Below are 19,624 nucleotides of genomic sequence, written 5' to 3' on the forward strand. Positions count from 1 at the left end.
TATATATAGTTTGTCATTACTGGCATATTACTTAAAGGGGAACATTATCACAATTTCAGAATGGTTAAAACCATCAAAAATCAGTTCCCAGTACCTTATTATATTTTTCGAAGTTTTTTTTTAAATTTTACCCATCACGCAATATCCCTAAAAAAAGCTTCAAAGTGCCTGATTTTAACCATCGTTATATACACCCGTCCATTTTCCTGTGACGTCACATAGTGATGCCAACACAAACAAACATGGCGGAAAGAACAGCAAGCTATAGCGACATTAGCTCGGATTCAGACTCGGATTTCAGCGGCTTAAGCGATTCAACAGATTACGCATGTATTGAAACGGATGGTTGTAGTGTGGAGGCAGGTAGCGAAAACGAAATTGAAGAAGAAACTGAAGCTATTGAGCCATATCGGTTTGAACCGTATGCAAGCGAAACCGAGGAAAACGACACGACAGCCAGCGACACGGGAGAAAGCGAGGACAAATTCGGCGATCGCCTTCTAACCAACCATTGGTATGTGTTTGTTTGGCATTAAAGGAAACTAACAACTATGAACTAGGTTTACAGCATATGAAATACATTTGGCAACAACATGCACTTTGAGAGTGCAGAGAGCCCAATTTTCATCAATTAATATATTCTGTAGACATACCCTCATCCGCGCTCTTTTCCTGAAAGCTGATCTGTCCAGTTTTGGAGTTGATGTCAGCAGGCCAGGGAAGCTAGGGTCGATATTCTTCTCTTGATCATCTTCGGTGGCATAAGGGACGGTGTGAGCCAAGACATCCAGGGGGTTTAGCTCGCTCGTCTGCGGGAACAAACTGCCGCCATTGCTTGCCATGCTAGCAAGGGCCTTTGTCCCTGAATTGCTCACACACTCCGGCAGATTCAATGGGGGTCTGGCGGCAGATTTCTTTGACTTTATCGTTGGAAATGCATCTGCTTTGAGTGTCGCAGGATATCCACACATTCTTGCCATTTCTGTCGTAGCATAGCTTTCGTCGGTAAAGTGTGCGGAACAAACGTCCAATTTCTTGTCACTTTCGCATCTTTGGGCCACTGGTGCAACTTGAATCCGTCCCTGTTCGTGTTGTTACACCCTCCGACAACACACCGACGAGGCATGATGTCTCCAAGGTACGGAAAACAGTCGAAAAAAAACGGAAAATAACAGCTGATTTGACTCGGTGTTTGAGAAAATGGCGTATTGCTTCCCGATGTGACGTCACGTTGTGACGTCATCGCTCCGAGAGCGAATATTAGAAAGGCGTTTAATTCGCCAAAATTCACCCATTTAGAGTTCGGAAATCGGTTAAAAAAATATATGGTCTTTTTTCTGCAACATCAAGGTATATATTGACGCTTACGTAGGTCTGGTGATTAGAGATGCGCGGTTTGCGGACACAACCGCAAAGTCCGCGGATTATCCGCGGGTCGGGCGGTTGAAATAAAAAAAAATTAGATTTTATCCGCGGGTCAGGTCGGGCGGTTGAAATAAAAAAAAAATTAGATTTTAAATAGATTCAGGCGGGTGGCAGTTAAACCAATTCGGAAATATATATACATAGTTAAATGTTGTTACCCACATACGAAAAACGAGCTGGCACCTGCAGCATATGCCACAACAGAAGAAGAAAAAAAAAAAGAGATGGACACTTTTACGGAGCGGAGAAGGGACGCCTCGCCGGGTCCGGGACCGAGGCCCCTTCCCCCGAGAGGGCCCCACCGGTAGCGGTAGCTGAGGTGATCCGCGAGAAGGGCCCGACGCACATCCAGGGTCACCACCGCGCCCACCGCACCGACACCCCGCCTCGTCCGCCTTCGCCGCGGCCGGCGTCACGCGCAGCAGGTAAGCAGCTTACCTGCCCGACACCCCCGTTGCCGGGGGCTCGTAACAGGGGTCACTCCGCGCGCAGTGCGCTCACGAAAGGGGTGGGGCTCACCCTGGTGAGCCGAGTGGGCCACTTTTGGTAAGCAGAACTGGCGCTGCGGGATGAACCGAACGCCGGGTTAAGTCGCCCGATGCCGACGCTCATCAGACCCCAGAAAAGGTGTTGGTTGATATAGACAGCAGGACGGTGGCCATGGAAGTCGGAACCCGCTAAGGAGTGTGTAACAACCCACCTGCCGAATCAACTAGCCCTGAAAATGGATGGCGCTGGAGCGTCGGGCCCATACCCGGCTGTCGCCGGCAGCGAGAGCCGCGAGGGATAGGCCGCGACGAGTAGGATGGCCGCCGCGGTGCGCGCTGAAGCCTCGGGCGCGAGCCCGGGTGGAGCCGCCGCGGGTGCGAGGGACATCGCACCTCCACGCGCTTGGAGGTGCGCTCAGCGCGGCTCCCAGATGATTGCGCACTGGTGTGCGTCTGGGCCGTGACAGCGTGGCACGCATTGAATGTCTCTGCTGCATTGGATCAGTCTCCTATCTTTAACAGGCAAAAGCTTTATAACCTCACTAATGCCTTGCATCGTCTATATTAGATATATAACAACGGGCGGGTGCGGTTTTGATTAAATGTTAGAAACGGGTGGATGGCGGATGGTTGACGACTTTTGTGATGCGGTTGCGGATGAAATAATTGCCTATCCGCGCATCTCTACTGGTGATAATGTTCCCCTTTAAAATAACAGGCGGATTGTTTATTTCCAGATAATGTCTTCAATTCTACAGTTTTATAAACTATTTAAAAAAAATTGAAAAATTACAATAGAAATTTAGAGTAAATTAACCATAAAAATAGGATTTTTTTTTTAATAGTGTGTTTGTTTTCATTAAATGTTCATTTTTATACACATTTGTTCCTCTTGTTTTATTAATGCATTTTTGTGTTCGAACCCCACAATTATTGCTGGTAAACATCCGTCTTCAATGTTGTTGACGTTAATTCCACCCACTGAGACTGCATGAATTCAGCCACCTGCCGCTCTGTGGAGCTAATGTCCAGTCCCCCGGGCTCCACCCCCCACAGTTGGGGGCCCCAGCATAGATGCGGGGCTACATGTTGAGCCCTGTCACATTACATCATGATCCTAGAATATTGTTCCAGTTCCTAACTCACCTATTTCTCTGTCCTTTCCATCGTTTTGAACTCCAAGTAACTTGACCTCCTCAACCAGCTGCATGGTTGTTACCTGTTGTTAAATTGCTGCCACCTACGCGGTTAAAAACTCCAACGCTCTTTTAATCCTCTCGCTTTCCTCAGCAGCGAGCGCCTTCGCTGGCCCCGTGTTAATCCTGGCTGTTACTGCGGTTTTGCTTATGCTGCTATGTTGACATGTTGAGCTGCTGCATCGCCTCTGAGTTGGTGTAAGTTAATTCTACAAAACCCAAAACCACACTTAAATAAAAACAGAATACCATTATTTGCAAATCCCTTTCAACTTATATTCAATTGAATAGACTGCAAAGACGAGATATTTAATGTTGGAGCTGGAAAACTTTAATTTTTGCAAATTTTAGCCAATTTGGAAATTGATGCCTGGAACATGTTTCAAAAAGGCTAGCACAAGTGGCAAAAAAGACTGAGATAGTTGAGGAATGCTCATCAAACACTTATTTGGAACAGCGCACAGGTGAACAGGCTAATTAGGAACAGGTGGGTGCCATGATTGGGTATAAACATCATTCTCAAACAAGAATGGGTCGAGGGTCACCACTTTGTCAACAAAGTGGGATTTCACCATCTACGGTCCGTAATATCATCAAAAGGTTCAGGGAATCTGGAGAAATCACTGCACGTAAGCGATGATATTACGGACCTTCGATCCCTCTGGCGGTACTGCATCAAAAAGCGACATCAGTGTGTAAAGGATATCACCACATGGGCTCTGGAACCCTTCAGAAAACCACTGTCAGTAACTACGGTTGGTCGCTACATCTGTAAGTGCAAGTTAAAACTCTACTATGCAAAGTGAAAGCCATTTATCAACAACACCCAGAAATGCAGCCAGCTTCGCTGGGCCCAAGCTTATCTAAGATGGACTGATGCAAAGTGTAAAAGTGTTCTGTGGTCTGACGAGTCCACATTTCAAATAGTTTTCTTTTGAAACTGTGGGATCGCGTCCTCCGGAACAAAGAGGAAAAAACGATCCGGACTGTTATAGGTGCAAAGTTGAAAAGCCAGCATGTGTGATGGTATGGGGGTGTATTAGTGCCCAAGACATGGGTAACTTACACATCTGTGAAGGCGCCATTAATGCTGAAAGGTACATACAAACCCCGTTTCCATATGAATTGGGAAATTGTGTTAGATGTAAATATAAACGGAATACAATGATTTGCAAATCATTTTCTACCCATATTCAGTTGAATATGCTACAAAGACAACATATTTGATGTTCAAACTCATAAACTTTATTTTTTTTTGCAAATAATAATTAACTTAGAATTTCATGGCTGCAACACGTGCCAAAGTAGTTGGGAAAGGGCATGTTCACCACTATGTTACATGGCCTTTCCTTTTAACAAAACTCAGTAAACGTTTGGGAACTGAGGAGACACATTTTTGAAGCTTCTCAGGTGGAATTCTTTCCCATTCTTGCTTAAAGTTAAAGTTAAAGTACCAATGATTGTCACACACACACTAGGTGTGGCGAGATATTCTCTGCATTTGACCCATCACCCTTGATCACCCCCTGGGAGGTGAGGGGAGCAGTGGGCAGCAGCGGTGGCCGCGCCCGGGAATCATTTTGGTGATTTAACCCCCAATTCCAACCCTTGATGTACAGCTTAAGTTGTTCAACAGTCCGGGTGTCTCCGTTGTGCTATTTTAGGCTTCATAATGTGCCACACATTTTCAATGGGAGACAGGTCTGGACTACAGGCAGGCCAGTCTAGTACCCGCACTCTTTTACTATGAAGCCACGTTGATGTAACATGTGGCTTGGCATTGTCTTGCTGAAATAAGCAGGGGCGTCCATGGTAACGTTGCTTGGATGGCAACATATGTTGCTCCAAAACCTGTATGTACCTTTCAGCATTAATGGCGCCTTCACAGATGTGTAAGTTACCCATGTCTTGGGCACTAATACACCCCCATACCATCACACATGCTGGCTTTTCCACTTTGCGCCTATAACAATCCGGATGGTTCTTTTCCTCTTTGGTCCGGAGGACATGACGTCCACAGTTTCCAAAAACAATTTGAAATGTGGACTTGTCAGACCACAGAACACTTTTCCACTTTGTATCAGTCCATCTTAGATGAGCTCAGGCCCAGCGAAGCCGACGGCATTTCTGGGTGTTGTTGATAAACGGTTTTCGCCTTGCATAGGTGAGTTTTAACTTGCACTTACAGATGTAGCGACCAACTGTAGTTACTGACAGTGGGTTTCTGAAGTGTTCCTGAGCCCATGTGGTGATATCCTTTACACACTGATGTCGCTTGTTTATGCAGTACAGCCTGAGGGATCGAAGGTCACGGGCTTAGCTGCTTACGTGCAGTGATTTCTCCAGATTCTCTGAACCCTTTGATGATATTACGGACCGTAGATGGTGAAATCCTTAAATTCCTTGCAATAGCTGGTTGAGAAAGGTTTTTCTTAAACTGTTCAACAATTTGCTCACGCATTTGTTGACAAAGTGGTGACCCTCGCCCCATCCTTGTTTGTGAAAGACTGAGCATTTCATGGAATCTACTTTTATACCCAATCATGGCACCCACCTGTTCCCAATTTTCCTGTTCACCTGTGGGATGTTCCAAATAAGTGTTTGATGAGCATTCCTCAACTTTATCAGTATTTATTGCCACCTTTCCCAGCTTCTTTGGCACGTGTTGCTGGCATCAAATTCTAAAGTTAATGATTATTTGCAAAAAAAATGAATATGGGTTGAAAATAATTTGCAAATCATTGTATTCCGTTTATATTTACATCTAACACAATTTCCCAACTCATATGGAAACGGGGTTGTCCCGATCCTGATATTTGTGTTTCGATACTTTTCAAAATAAAGGGGACCACAAAAAATGCCATTATTGGCTTATATTTCAACATAAAATCTTATGATATATTAAACATATGTTTCTTATTGAAATTAAATAATAATGTATGGAGTAAATATGTTGAAAATACGAGACAACTTGTCTTTTAGTAGTAAGTAAACAAACAAAGACTCCTAATTAGTCTGCTGACGTATGCAGTAACACATGTCATTTTATTTTGTCAACATTATTCATCTACTTGTTCATTTCCTGTCATCTGCTTGCTTCCTGTTTTAACATGTTCTATCTACACTTCTGTTCAAATGTATTATTCTCTTATTCTTCTCTTCTTTGATACTTTACATTAGTTTTGGATGGTACCACATGTTTAGGTATCGATCTACATGTCCTGTAAATGTATAATGTATTTATATTATTCACATGTGAATAATGCTCTTTAATAGACTGTATTTATATTATTCACATGTGAATAATGCTGTATAATAGAATGTATTTATATTATTCGCATGTGAATAATGCTGTATAATAGACTGAATTTATATTATTCACATGTGAATAATGCTGTATAATAGAATGTATTTATATTATTCACATGTGAATAATGCTGTATAATAGACTGTATTTATATTATTCACATGTGAATAATGCTGTATAATAGACTGTATTTATATTATTCACATGTGAATAATGCTGTATAATAGACTGTATTTATATTATTCACATGTGAATAATGCTGTATAGTAGACTGTATTTATATTATTCACATGTGAATAATGTTGTATAATAGACTATTTATATTATTCACATGTGAATAATGCTGTATAATAGACTGTATTTATATTATTCACATGTGAATAATGCTGTATAGTAGACTGTATTTATATTATTCACATGTGAATAATGCTGTATAATAGACTGTATTTATATTATTCACGTGTGAATAATGCTGTATAGTAGACTGTATTTATATTATTCACATGTAAAAAAATACCCAAGTGTTTATTGTCTATTGTGAGCGAACTGTGGCGCTAAATTTCCCCCAGGGATCAATAAAGTACTTTCTATTCCATTCTATTCTATTCTATTCTATCTGATGCCAAGTAGTTACAGGATCATACATTGGTCATAATTAAAGTTCTCATGTGTCCAGGGACACATTTTATAAAAATAATGACAAAAGATTTTGACACACAAAAAAAAAAAAAATCCATGTAATCATTGTAGTATCGACTACACACGGCCCTTGTACTTGTTATCGTTACAGTGGATATTTGTATAGATCCACCCATAGCGGTTAGCTATTATATCCTCCCATGGTGTGTAGTGAAACATGTTTATATAATACTTGTAAGAAACCTACTTTATATGTCGCCATAGAGACGAGGATTAGTAATTCAGAAGTAGCTAAAACACTGTGGCGGGACGTTAGCTGCTAGCCATGTTTCAAAGCATCAGTGTCTTTACCTCCACCTATATTGTAAGTTTTAAAGCCAAAATACGTCCATTTACCCTCTTCTGTCTCCACACTGTTTCCGCTTGCGAGTGCTCCGTGTGTGTGTGTGTGTGTGTGTTGACTCACCAGCAATGTTTATGAATAAAAAAAAAAGCACGGGTATTTTTCAAAGGCGGTGTAGTACCTTTTTGAATTCATTAGTACGGCTCCAGTATATTGTACAAGCCTATAACTACCATCGACTTATTACTACTTTCTCCTCTCAGCCTCTACCTCATCCTCTCTCCATCTGTCCTGGAGATTTGCTCTCTGTTTGTGTGTGTGTGTGTGTGTGTGTGTGTGTGTGTGTGTGTGTGTGTGTGTGTGTGTGTGTGTGTGTGTGTGTGTGTGTGTGTGTGTTCTTGTATTGATACCCTTCTTGAGACATCAACAAGGAAAAGTATCTTCCATATGAGGAGGTGTGAACAAGTGATGACATAAATTATGGTCCCAATAACATTGCATCTAATAGAGAATGTCTCATTTGCACCCTTGGTGGTGAAATCTATCAAAATGAGGGTAGTCCCAAAAAGGAGGGATTTTTTAAATTGACTCTGTGTCGCTTTTAAAAGTGCTCCCCCTCTGGTCAACATATGAAATAACAGTGTGTGTAAAAATTCGAAGTGCTCCCACTCTGTCCAACATAAGTAATGACAAGTGTGTGTAAGAAATTGAAATGCACCACCTTTGGCCAACATATGAAATAACAAGTGTGTTTAAGGAATTGAAATGCACCCCCTTTGGCCAACATATGAAATAACAAGTGTGTTTAAGAAATTGAAATGCACCACCTTTGGCCAACATATGAAATAACAAGTGTGTGTCAGAAATTGAAATGCGACCCCTTTGGCCAAAATGTATTAAAAAAATAAATATGTATATAGAGACAAACTGTAATAACTTGTAGTAAATAATGAAGATTAAAAACCAATTACAAACAAAAAATAAAAATATTTACCAAAAGCAGTCTTTTTCTCACAATGTGTCAACTTTTTTCTTGTTGCAATATTTTAATGTAAAATTATTACTTTTTATTGCAAAATGGCAACATTTGTCATATAAAATTTCGGCTTTTATCACAATATTGCCTATTTTTTTGTTGTTCTTGTAAAATAGTGACATTTTTCGTGTGAAATTATGACTTTTGTCATAATTCTGCCAAGTAAAATTGCGTTTATTATTATGATACTGCCGACATTTTAAAGTTTTCTTATAAAATTGTGACTTCTGTTGAGTAAAATTATGACTCTTTTCATGAAATTGCCAAAATGTTAAGCTTTTCTTGTAAAATTGCGACTGTTATTGAGTCAAATTCCAACTTTTATCATAATATTTGCCCAAATGTTCAGTTTTTCTTGTCAAATTTTGACTCGCGTTGAGTAAAATTATGAATTTTTATTATAACACTGCCAAAATTCTAAGTTTTTCTTGTGAAATTGTGACCTTTTTCTTGTGAAATTCCAACAAATTTTTCACAACACGCTTTTTTATATTTGCACAGTATGTATATATTATTAATGTTGTAAATAAGATCTTTATACAGTATATCTAGAAAGGCTGGTCCTAAAGAGGTAGGCATTTTTCGGAGGTCTCAAGAAGGTCAGAAATACAAGATTGTGTGTGTGTGTGTGTGTTCTTGTATTGATACCTTTCTTGAGACATCAACAAGGAAAAGTATCGTCCATATGAGGAGGTGTGAACAAGTGATGACATAAATCATAGTCCCAATAATATTGCATGTAATAGAGAATGTCTCATTTGCAACCCTGCTGGTGACGTCTATCAAAATGAGGGTGGTCCCAAAAAGGAAGGATTTTTTAAATTGACTGTGTGTCGCTTTTAAAAGTGCTCCCCCTCTGGTCAACATATGAAATAACAGTGTGTGTAAAAATTCGAAGTGCTCCCACTCTGTCCAACATAAGTAATAACAAGTGTGTGTAAGAAATTGAAATGCACCACCTTTGGCCAACATATGAAATAACATGTGTGTGTAAGAAATTGAAATGCACCCCCTTTGGCCAACATATGAAATAACAAGTGTGTGTCAGAAATTGAAATGCGACCCCTTTGGCCAAAATGTATTAAAAAAATAAATAAATATGTATATAGAGACAAACTGTAATAACTTGTAGTAAATAACAAAGATTAAAAACCAATTACAAACAAAAAATACAAATATTTACCAAAAGCAGTCTTTTTCTCACAATGTGTCGACTTTTTTCTTGTTAAATTGGGAACAATTTTTCACATTGTTTCTGTAATATTGCAATGTTTTCTTGTAAAATTACTACTTTTTAATGTAAAATTATTACTTTTTATTGCAAAATGGCAACATTTGTCTTATAAAATTCCGGCTTTTATCACAATATTGCCTATTTTTTTGTTGTTCTTGTAAAATAGTGACATTTTCCGAGTAAAATTATGACTTTTGTCATAATTCTGCCAAGTAAAATTGCGTTTATTATTATGATACTGCCGACATTTTAAAGTTTTCTTATACAATTGTGACTTTTGTCGTGTAAAATTATGACTCTTTTCATGAAATTGCCAAAATGTTAAGCTTTTCTTGTAAAATTGCGACTGTTATTGAGTCAAATTCCAACTTTTATCATAATATTGCACAAATGTTCAGTTTTTCTTGTCAAATTTTGACTCGCGTTGAGTACAATTATTACTTTTATTATAATACTGCCAAAATTCTAAGTTTTTCTTGTGAAATTGTGACCTTTTTCTTGTGAAATTCCAACAATTTTTCACAACACGTTGTTTTATATTTGCATAGTATGTATATATTATTAATGTTGTAAATACAAATCTTTATATATCTAGAAAGGGTGGTCCTAAAAAGGTAGGCATTATTCTCAGGTCTCAAAAAGGTGAGAAATACAAGAGAGTGTGTGTGTGTGTGTGTGTGTGTGTGTGTGTGTGTGTTCTTGTATTGCTACCCTTCTTGAGACATCAACAAGGAAAAGTAGCTTCCATATGAGGAGGTGTGAACAAGTTAGGACATAAATCATGGTCCCAGTACGGAAAACTATTGCATCTAATCTCTTTTGCACCCCTGGTGGTGAAATCACCAGGGGAGGGATTTTTCAAATTGACTACCGGTATGTGTCGGTTTTAAAAGTGCTCCCCCTCTGGCCAACATATGAAATAACAAGTGTGTGTCAGAAATTGAAATGCGACCCCTTTGGCCAAAATGTATTAAAAAAATAAATACATTTGTATATAGAGACATACTGTAATAACTTGTAGTAAATAATGAAGATTAAAAATCAATTACAAAAAAAAAAAAATTACTAAAAGTAGTCTTTTCCTCACAATGTGTCGACTTTTTTCTTATTAAATTGGGAACTGTAATATTGCAATATTTTCTCGTAAAATTACTACCTTTTTATGTAAAATTATTACTTTTTAATGCAAAATGTGGATATTTGTCATAAAAATTCTGACTTTTATCACAATATCGCCAATGTTTTTTGTTTTTGTAAAATAGTGACATTTTTTGAGTAAAATTATGACTTTTGTCATAATTCTGCCAAGGAAAATTGCGTTTGTTATTACAATACTGCCAACATTTTAAAGTTTTCTTTTAAAATTGTGACTTAAATTACGACTCTTTTCATAAAATTGCCAAAATGTTGAGCTTTTCTTGTAAAATTCTGACTGTTATTGAGTCAAATTCCAACTTTTATCATAATATTGCACAAATGTTCAGTTTTTATTGTCAAATTGGGACTCGCGTTGAGTAAAATGATGAGTTTTATTATAATACTGCCAAAATTCTATGTTTTTCTTGTGAAATTGTGACCTTTTTCTTGTGAAATTCCAACACATTTTTCACAACACGCTTTTTTATATTTGCATAGTATGTATATATTATTAATGTTGTAAATAAGATCTTTATATATCTAGAAAGGGTGTTCCTTAAGAGGTAGGCATTATTTGGAGGTCTTAAGAAGGTATGAAATACAAGAGTGTGTGTGTGTGTGTGTGTGTGTGTGTGTGTGTGTGTGTGTGTGTGTGTGTGTGTGTGTGTGTTAAAGAGAGACGCCACCTGCCACTGCACTCCCAAAGGACTAACGAGCAAATCTGCCTCTCTCTCCTCCTTTCTTCCCTCGCCACCGCTCTTCCCCTTTATCCTCTGTCACTCTCCCAGGACTCGGATGTTATCCTTCCCCCTGAGTCACGGACCGTATCACAGCCAGCCAGGTGAGTCTCTTCGTCTTTTTTTTTTTTAGACCTCTCTTGCACCATGCCTCCCTGCATACGCCATGTGCTGTAGAGATGCTGTGTCACCGTGCTCGGAGATGAGCCCCGCGAGGAAGTCAACTCCCCCCCTCTCTGTTTACATTTCAACCAGATTTGCTTTTGAAGAGATCATTCGGGTTGAATTGCGACGGCAGCCATACTGTAAATATTAAAAATGGAGGAAATATGCATGCATGAGCCATGTAACCGTATGAAGACGTCACATGACAGGTATCATAATTATCATACTTATCGTAGTATTGTTGAATGTGCTCAAAAAGTACTCAAACTTATTTTTTCAGATAACTAAAATATATAAATACACTGCTCGAAAAGACAATATTTGGCATGTTTTGTGTTTCTTATGCATCACTGACAGTGTTTTAGTCCAGGTGTTCTCTCTCAACGTTTCCACTACAGAAGGGCCCGGGGCCCCACTGAAATATGAACAGTGAATTAGTCATTACAGTTTACAACTAGAGATTGGAACAGTTTGAATCAGATGAAAAATGTGGGAGTTGTGGAACTTTGAAGAAATTCCCATTGATTTCAATGGGAATTTCCCCAAAATTTGGGAATTTCGGTAGAAGCGAGAATTGTTTTGAAAATGGAAAAAAAAAACATTAATAAAAATGGTTGGTGTTGGAATTTTTCAAATCAGTCGAGAAATGTTGAAGTAGTAACATTTTTAATTGAGAAATGGTATTAACGAATTCCTGGAATTTCGGAAATTTTTTTAATTTTTCCAGTTCAAAAAACAACTTTGTTTTTTGTCCTGATTAAGAGGAATGTTTTGACGGTGGAACGGTTGAAGTGCGTTGAAAAATGTGAAAGGAGTAGTCGCCAGAAAAAAGAGTCGAAATAGGGTTTTAAAAAAATGGGAATTCTGGAAATTCCTGGAATTTTGTTGAATTTGGAAAAATAATAGTTTGAATGTCCCGAATGAGTGGAATATGTTGAATGTGGCATGGTTTTAATTGGTTGAAAAATGTGGAAATGGTGGAAGTTTGAAAATGGCCAATTCATTTTGAATGGGAAAAATGTCCCGTAAAACCTGGAATTCTGGGAAATCTGGGAATTTTTGGAATTTGTCAAGAGAAAAAGCCTGCAGTTCCTGAATAGGCTGAACAGTTTGAAGTTGGAACAGTTTGAATTGGTGACAAATGATGGAATTGTGGAACTTTGAAAAATGTCTCATTCATTTCAAAGGGAATTTCATGGAAATTTGGGAATCTTGGGAAAAGCGGGAATTTTTTTAGAAATTTTTAAAAGACTTGAATGTTCTGAATAAGTTGAAATGGTTGGTGTGGGAATTTTTCAAATCAGTCGAGAAATGTTGAAGTAGTAACATTTTTAATTGAGAAATGGTATTAACGAATTCCTGGAATTTCAGAAAAAAATTGAATTTTTCCAGTTCGAAAAACAACTTTGTTTTTTGTCCTGATCAAGAGAAATGTTTTGAAAGGCGGAACGGTTGAAGTGCATTGAAAAATGTGGAAGGAGTAGTCGCCAGAATAAAAGAGTCGAAATAGGGTTTTAAAAAAATGGGAATTCTGGAAATTCCTGGAATTTTGTTGAACTTGGAAAAATAATAGTTTGAATGTCCCGAATGAGTGGAATATGTTGAAGGTGGCATGGTTTTAATTGGTTGAAAAATGTGGAAATGGTGGAAGTTTGAAAATGGCCAATTCATTTTGAATGGGAAAAATGTCCCGTAAAACCTGGAATTCTGGGAAATCTGGGAATTTTTGGAATTTGTCAAGAGAAAAAGCCTGCGGTTCCTGAATAGGCTGAACAGTTTGAAGTTGGAACGGTTTGAATCGGTGACAAATGTGGGAATTGTGGAACTTTGAAAAATGTTTCATTCATTTCAAAGGGAATTTCATGGAAATTTGGGAATTTTGGGAAAAGCTGGAATTTTTTTAGAAAATGTTAAAAGACTTGAATGTTCTGAATAAGTTGAAATGGTTGGTGTTGGAATTTTTCAAATCAGTCGAGAAATGTTGAAGTAGTAACATTTTTAATTGAGAAATGGTATTAACGAATTCCTGGAATTTCGGAAAAAATTTGAATTTTTCCAGTTCGAAAAACAACTTTGTTTTTTTTCCTGATTAAGAGGAATATTTTGACGGTGGAACAGTTGAAGTGCGTTGAAAAATGTGGAAGGAGTAGTCGCCAGAAAAAAGAGTCGAAATAGTGTTTAAAAAAAAGAAAGAAGGGAATTCTGGAAATCCCTGGAATTTTGTTGAACTTGGAAAAATAATAGTTTGAATGTCCCGGATGAGTGGAATATGTTGAAGGTGGCATGGTTTTAATTGGTTGAAAAATGTGGAAATGGTGGAAGTTTGAAAATGGCCAATTCATTTTGAATGGGGAAAAATGTCCCGGAAAACCTGGAATTCTGGGAAATCTGGGAATTTTTGGAATTTGTATTGAGAAAAAGCCCGCGGTTCCCGAATAGGCTGAACAGTTTGAAGCTGGAACGCTTTGAATCGGTGACAAATGTTGGAATTGTGGAACTTTGAAAAATGTCCCATTCATTTCAAAGGGAATTTCATGGAAATTTGGGAATTTTGGGAAAAGCGGGAATTTTTTTAGAAAATGTTAAAAGACTTGAATGTTCTGAATAAGTTGAAATGGTTGGTGTTGGAATTTTTCAAATCAGTCGAGAAATGTTGAAGTAGTAACATTTTTAATTGAGAAATGGTATTAACGAATTCCTGGAATTTCGGAAAAAAATTGAATTTTTCCAGTTCGAAAAACAACTTTGTTTTTTGTCCTGATTAAGAGGAATATTTTGACGGTGGAACAGTTGAAGTGCGTTGAAAAATGTGGAAGGAGTAGTCGCCAGAAAAAAGAGTCGAAATAGTGTTTAAAAAAAAAAGAAGGGAATTCTGGAAATCCCTGGAATTTTGTTGAACTTGGAAAAATAATAGTTTGAATGTCCCGGATGAGTGGAATATGTTGAAGGTGGCCTGGTTTTAATTGGTTGAAAAATGTGGAAATGGTGGAAGTTTGAAAATGGCCAATTCATTTTGAATGGGGAAAAATGTCCCGGAAACCTGGAATTCTGGGAAATCTGGGAATTTTTGGAAATTGTCAAGAGAAAAAGCCCGCGGTTCCCGAATAGGCTGAATAGTTTAAAGCTGGAACGCTTTGAATCGGTGACAAATGATGGAATTGTGGAACTTTGAAAAATGTCCCATTCATTTCAAAGGGAATTTCATGGAAATTTGGGAATTTTGGGAAAAGCTGGAATTTTTTTTAGAAAATGTTAAAAGACTTGAATGTTCTGAATAAGTTGAAATGGTTGGTGTTGGAACTTTTCAAATCAGTCGAGAAATGTTGAAGTAGTAACATTTTTAATTGAGACATTGGTATTAACGAATTCCTGGAATTTCGGAAAAAAATTGAATTTTTCCAGTTCGAAAAACAACTTTGTTTTTTGTCCTGATTAAGAGGAATGTTTTGACGGTGGAACGGTTGAAGTGCGTTGAAAAATGTGGAAGGAGTAGTCACCAGGAAAAAGAGTTGAAATAGGGTTTAAAAAAAAAGAAGGGAATTCTGGAAATTATTGGAATTTTGTTGAACTTGGAAAAATAATAGTTTGAATGTCCCAGATGAGTGGAATATGTTGAAGGTGGCCTGGTTTTAATTGGTTGAAAAATGTGGAAATGGAAGTTTGAAAATGGCCAATTCATTTTGAATGGGAAAAATGTCCCGGAAAACCTGGAATTCTGGGAAATCTGGGAATTTTTGGAATTTGTATTGAGAAAAAGCCCACGGTTCCTGAATAGGCTGAACAGTTTGAAGTTGGAACAGTTTGAATTGGTGACAAATGATGGAATTGTGGAACTTTGAAAAATGTCTCATTCATTTCAAAGGGAATTTCATGGAAATTTTGGAATTTTGGGAAAAGCGGGATTTTTTTTTTTTAAATGTTAAAAGACTTGAATGTTCTGAATAAGTTGAAATGGTTGGTGTTGGAATTTTTCAAATCAGTCGAGAAATGTTGAAGTAGTTACATTTTTAATTGAGAAATGGTATTAACGAATTCCTGGAATTTTGGGAAAAAGTTGAATTTTTCCAGTTCGAAAAACAACTTTGTTTTTTGTCCTGATCAAGAGGAATGTTTTGACGGCGGAACGGTTGAAGTGCATTGAAAAATGTGGAAGGAGTAGTCGCCAGAATAAAAGAGTCGAAATAGGGTTTAAAAAAAATGGGAATTCTGGAAATTCCTGGAATTTTGTTGAACTTGGAAAAATAATAGTTTGAATGTCCCGAATGAGTGGAATATGTTGAAGGTGGCATGGTTTTAATTGGTTGAAAAATGTGGAAATGGTGGAAGTTTGAAAATGGCCAATTCATTTTGAATGGGAAAAATGTCCCGTAAAACCTGGAATTCTGGGAAATCTGGGAATTTTTGGAATTTGTATTGAGAAAAAGCCCGCGGTTCCCGAATAGGCTGAACAGTTTGAAGCTGGAACGCTTTGAATCGGTGACAAATGTTGGAATTGTGGAACTTTGAAAAATGTCCCATTCATTTCAAAGGGAATTTCATGGAAATTTGTTTTTTTTGGGAAATGCGGGATTTTTTTTAGAAAATGTTAAAAGACTTGAATGTTCTGTATAAGTTGAAATGGTTGGTGTGGGAATTTTTCAAATCAGTCGAGAAATGTTGAAGTAGTAACATTTTTAAATGAGAAATGGTATTAACGAATTCCTGGAATTTCGGGAAAAAAATAGAATTTTTCCAGTTCGAAAAACAACTTTGTTTTTTGTCCTGATTAAGACGAATGTTTTGATGGTGGAACGGTTGAAGTGCGTTGAAAAATGTGGAAGGAGTAGTCGCCAGAAAAAAGAGTCGAAATAGGGTTTAAAAAAAAAAAAATAGGGAATTCTGGAAATTCCTGGAATTTTGTTGAACTTGGAAAAATAACAGTTTGAATGTCCTGGATGAGTGGAATATGTTGAAGGTGGCATGGTTTTAATTGGTTGAAAAATGTGGAAATGGTGGAAGTTTGAAAATGGCCAATTCATTTTGAATGGGAAAAATGTCCCGGAAAACATGTAATTCTGGGAAATCTGGGAATTTTTTGACTTTTTCAAGAGAAAAAGCCTGCGGTTCCCGAATAGGCTGAACAGTTTGAAGTTGGAACGGTTTGAATCGGTGACAAATGTGGGAATTGTGAAACTTTGAAAAATGCCCCATTCATTTCAAAGGGAATTTCATGGAAATTTGGGAATTTTGGGAAAAGCGGGAATTTTTTTTAGAAAATGTTAAAAGACTTGAATGTTCTGAAAACAAACCCTGTTTTCATATGAGTTGGGAAATTGTGTTAGATGTAAATATAAACGGAATACAATGATTTGCAAATTATTTTTAACCCATATTCAGTTGAATATGCTACAAAGACAACATATTTGATGTTCGAACTGATAAACAGTTTTTTTTTGCAAATAATCATTAACTTTAGAATTTGATGCCAGCAACATGTAACAAAGAAGTTGGGAAAGGTGGCAATAAATACTGATAAAGTTGAGGAATTCTCATCAAACACTTATTTGGAACATCCCACAGGTGAACAGGCAAATTGGGAACAGGTGGGTGCCATGATTGGGTATAAAAGTAGATTCCATGAAATGCTCAGTCATTCACAAACAAGGATGGGGCGAGGGTCACCACTTTGTCAACAAATGCGTTTAGCAAATTGTTGAACAGTTTAAGAAAAACCTTTCTCAACCAGCTATTGCAAGGAATTTAGGGATTTCACAATCTACGGTCCGCAATATCATCAAATGGTTCAGAGAATCTGGAGAAATCACTGCACGTAAGCATCTAAGCCCGTGACCTTCGATCCCTCAGGCTGTACTGCATCAACAAGCGACATCAGTGTGTAAAGGATATCACCACATGGACTCAGGAACACTTCAGAAACCCACTGTCAGTAACTACAGTTGGTCGCTACATCTGTAAGTGCAAGTTAAAACTCTCCTATGCAAGGCGAAAACCGTTTATCAACAACACCCAGAAACGCCGTTGGCTTCGCTGGGCCTGAGCTCATCTAAGATGGACTGATACAAAGTGGAAAAGTGTTCTGTGGTCGGACGAGTCCACATTTCAAATTGTTTTTGGAAACTGTGGACGTCGTGTCCTCCGGACCAAAGAGGAAAAGAACCATCCGGATTGTTATAGGTGCAAAGTGTAAAAGCCAGCATGTGTGATGGTATGGGGGTGTATTAGTGCCCAAGACATGGGTAACTTACACATCTGTGAAGGCGCCATTAATGCTGAAAGGTACATGCAGGCTTTGGAGCAACATATGTTGCCATCCAAGCAACGTTACCATGGACGCCCCTGCTTATTTCAACAAGACAATGCCAAGCCACGTGTTACATCAACGTGGCTTCATAGTAAAAGAGTGCGGGTACTAGACTGGCCTGCCTGTAGTCCAGACCTGTCTCCCATTGAAAATGTGTGGCGCATTATGAAGCCTAAAATAGCACAAAGGAGACCCCCGGACTGTTGAACAACTTAAGCTGTACATCAAGCAAGAATGGGAAAGAATTCCACCTGAGAAGCTTCAAAAATGTGTCTCCTCAGTTCCCAAACGTTTACTGAGTGTTGTTAAAAGGAAAGGCCATGTAACACAGTGGTGAACATGCCCTTTCCCAACTACTTTGTCACGTGTTGCAGCCATGAAATTCTAAGTTAATTATTATTTGCAAAAAAAAAAAAAAAGTTTATGAGTTTGAACATCAAATATGTTGTCTTTGTAGCATATTCAACTGAATATGGGTTGAAAAGGATTTGCAAATCATTGTATTCCGTTTATATTTACATCTAACACAATTTCCCAACTCATATAGAAACGGGGTTTGTAAGTTGAAATGGTTGGTGTTGGAATTTTTCAAACATGTTGAATTGAGAAACGGTATTACGGAATTCTTGGAATTTCGGGATAACCGGGAATTTTTCCAGTTCAAAAACAATTTAGGTTTTTGACCTGATTAAGAGGAATGTTTTGACGGTGGAACAGTTGAAATGTGTTGAAAAATGTGGGAGGAGTAGTCGCCAGAAAAAAGGGTGGAAATAGGGCTTTGGAAAAGCAGGAATTCTGGAAAATCCTGGAAATGTTTTTAACTTGGAAAAATGATAGTTTGAATTTCCAGAATGGTGGAATGTGTTGAAGGTGGAATGGGTTCAATAGGTTGAAATTAGAGATATTATTATTATTATATAGATATTATATCGATTATTATATAGATATTATCGGCCTATACCGTATCTTTCGGAGTATAAGTCGCACCTGCCGAAAATGCATAATAAAGAAGGAAAAAAACATATATAGGTCGCACTGGAGCCCGGCCAAACTATGAAAAAAAACTGCGATTTATAGTCCAAAAAATACGGTAAATGCTTTAAAATGCATTTTTGGGAATTATCGGTATCGGTTTCAAAAAGTGAAATTAATTACTTTTTAAAACGCCGCTGTACGGAGCGGTACATATCCGGTAAAACACGGACGTTTAGTACAGTGTTTTTCAACCTTTTTTGAGCCAAGGCACATTTTTTGAATTGAAAAAATGCGGAGGCACACCAAATCATTAAAAAAACTAAACTCAGTTGACAGTAAAAAGTCGTTGTCGCAATTTTTGGATATGACTTTAAAGCATAACCAAGCATGCATCACTATAGCTCTTGTCTCAAAGTAGGTGTACTGTCACCACCTGTCACATCACACCCTGACTTATTTGGACTTTTTTGCTGTTTTCCTGTGTGTAGTGTTTTACTTCTTGTCTTGCGCTCATAATTTGGTGGCTTTTTCTCTTTTTTTTGGTATTTTCCTGTAGCAGTTTCATGTCTTCATTTGAGCGATATTTCCCACATCTATTTTGTTTTAGCAATCAAGAATATTTCAGTTGTTTTTAAACTTCT

The 19,624-nt window shown here is 37.8% G+C and overlaps 1 protein-coding gene across 3 annotated transcripts in view; it reads left to right on the top strand.

Moving 5' to 3' along the window:
* The window catches only part of map2 (microtubule-associated protein 2), a 305,408-nt gene that overhangs the window by 52,083 nt on the left and 233,701 nt on the right, over positions 1-19,624 (top strand). For all 3 annotated transcript variants that reach the window (XM_072914441.1, XM_072914442.1, XM_072914440.1), the window contains exon 2: positions 11,594-11,646. The gene's annotated coding sequence lies outside the window, so the exon portion shown is untranslated. The remainder of the gene's footprint in view (positions 1-11,593; positions 11,647-19,624) is intronic.

This window comes from Nerophis lumbriciformis, linkage group LG13 (assembly GCF_033978685.3).
Source record: "Nerophis lumbriciformis linkage group LG13, RoL_Nlum_v2.1, whole genome shotgun sequence".
NCBI lineage: Eukaryota > Metazoa > Chordata > Actinopteri > Syngnathiformes > Syngnathidae > Nerophis > Nerophis lumbriciformis.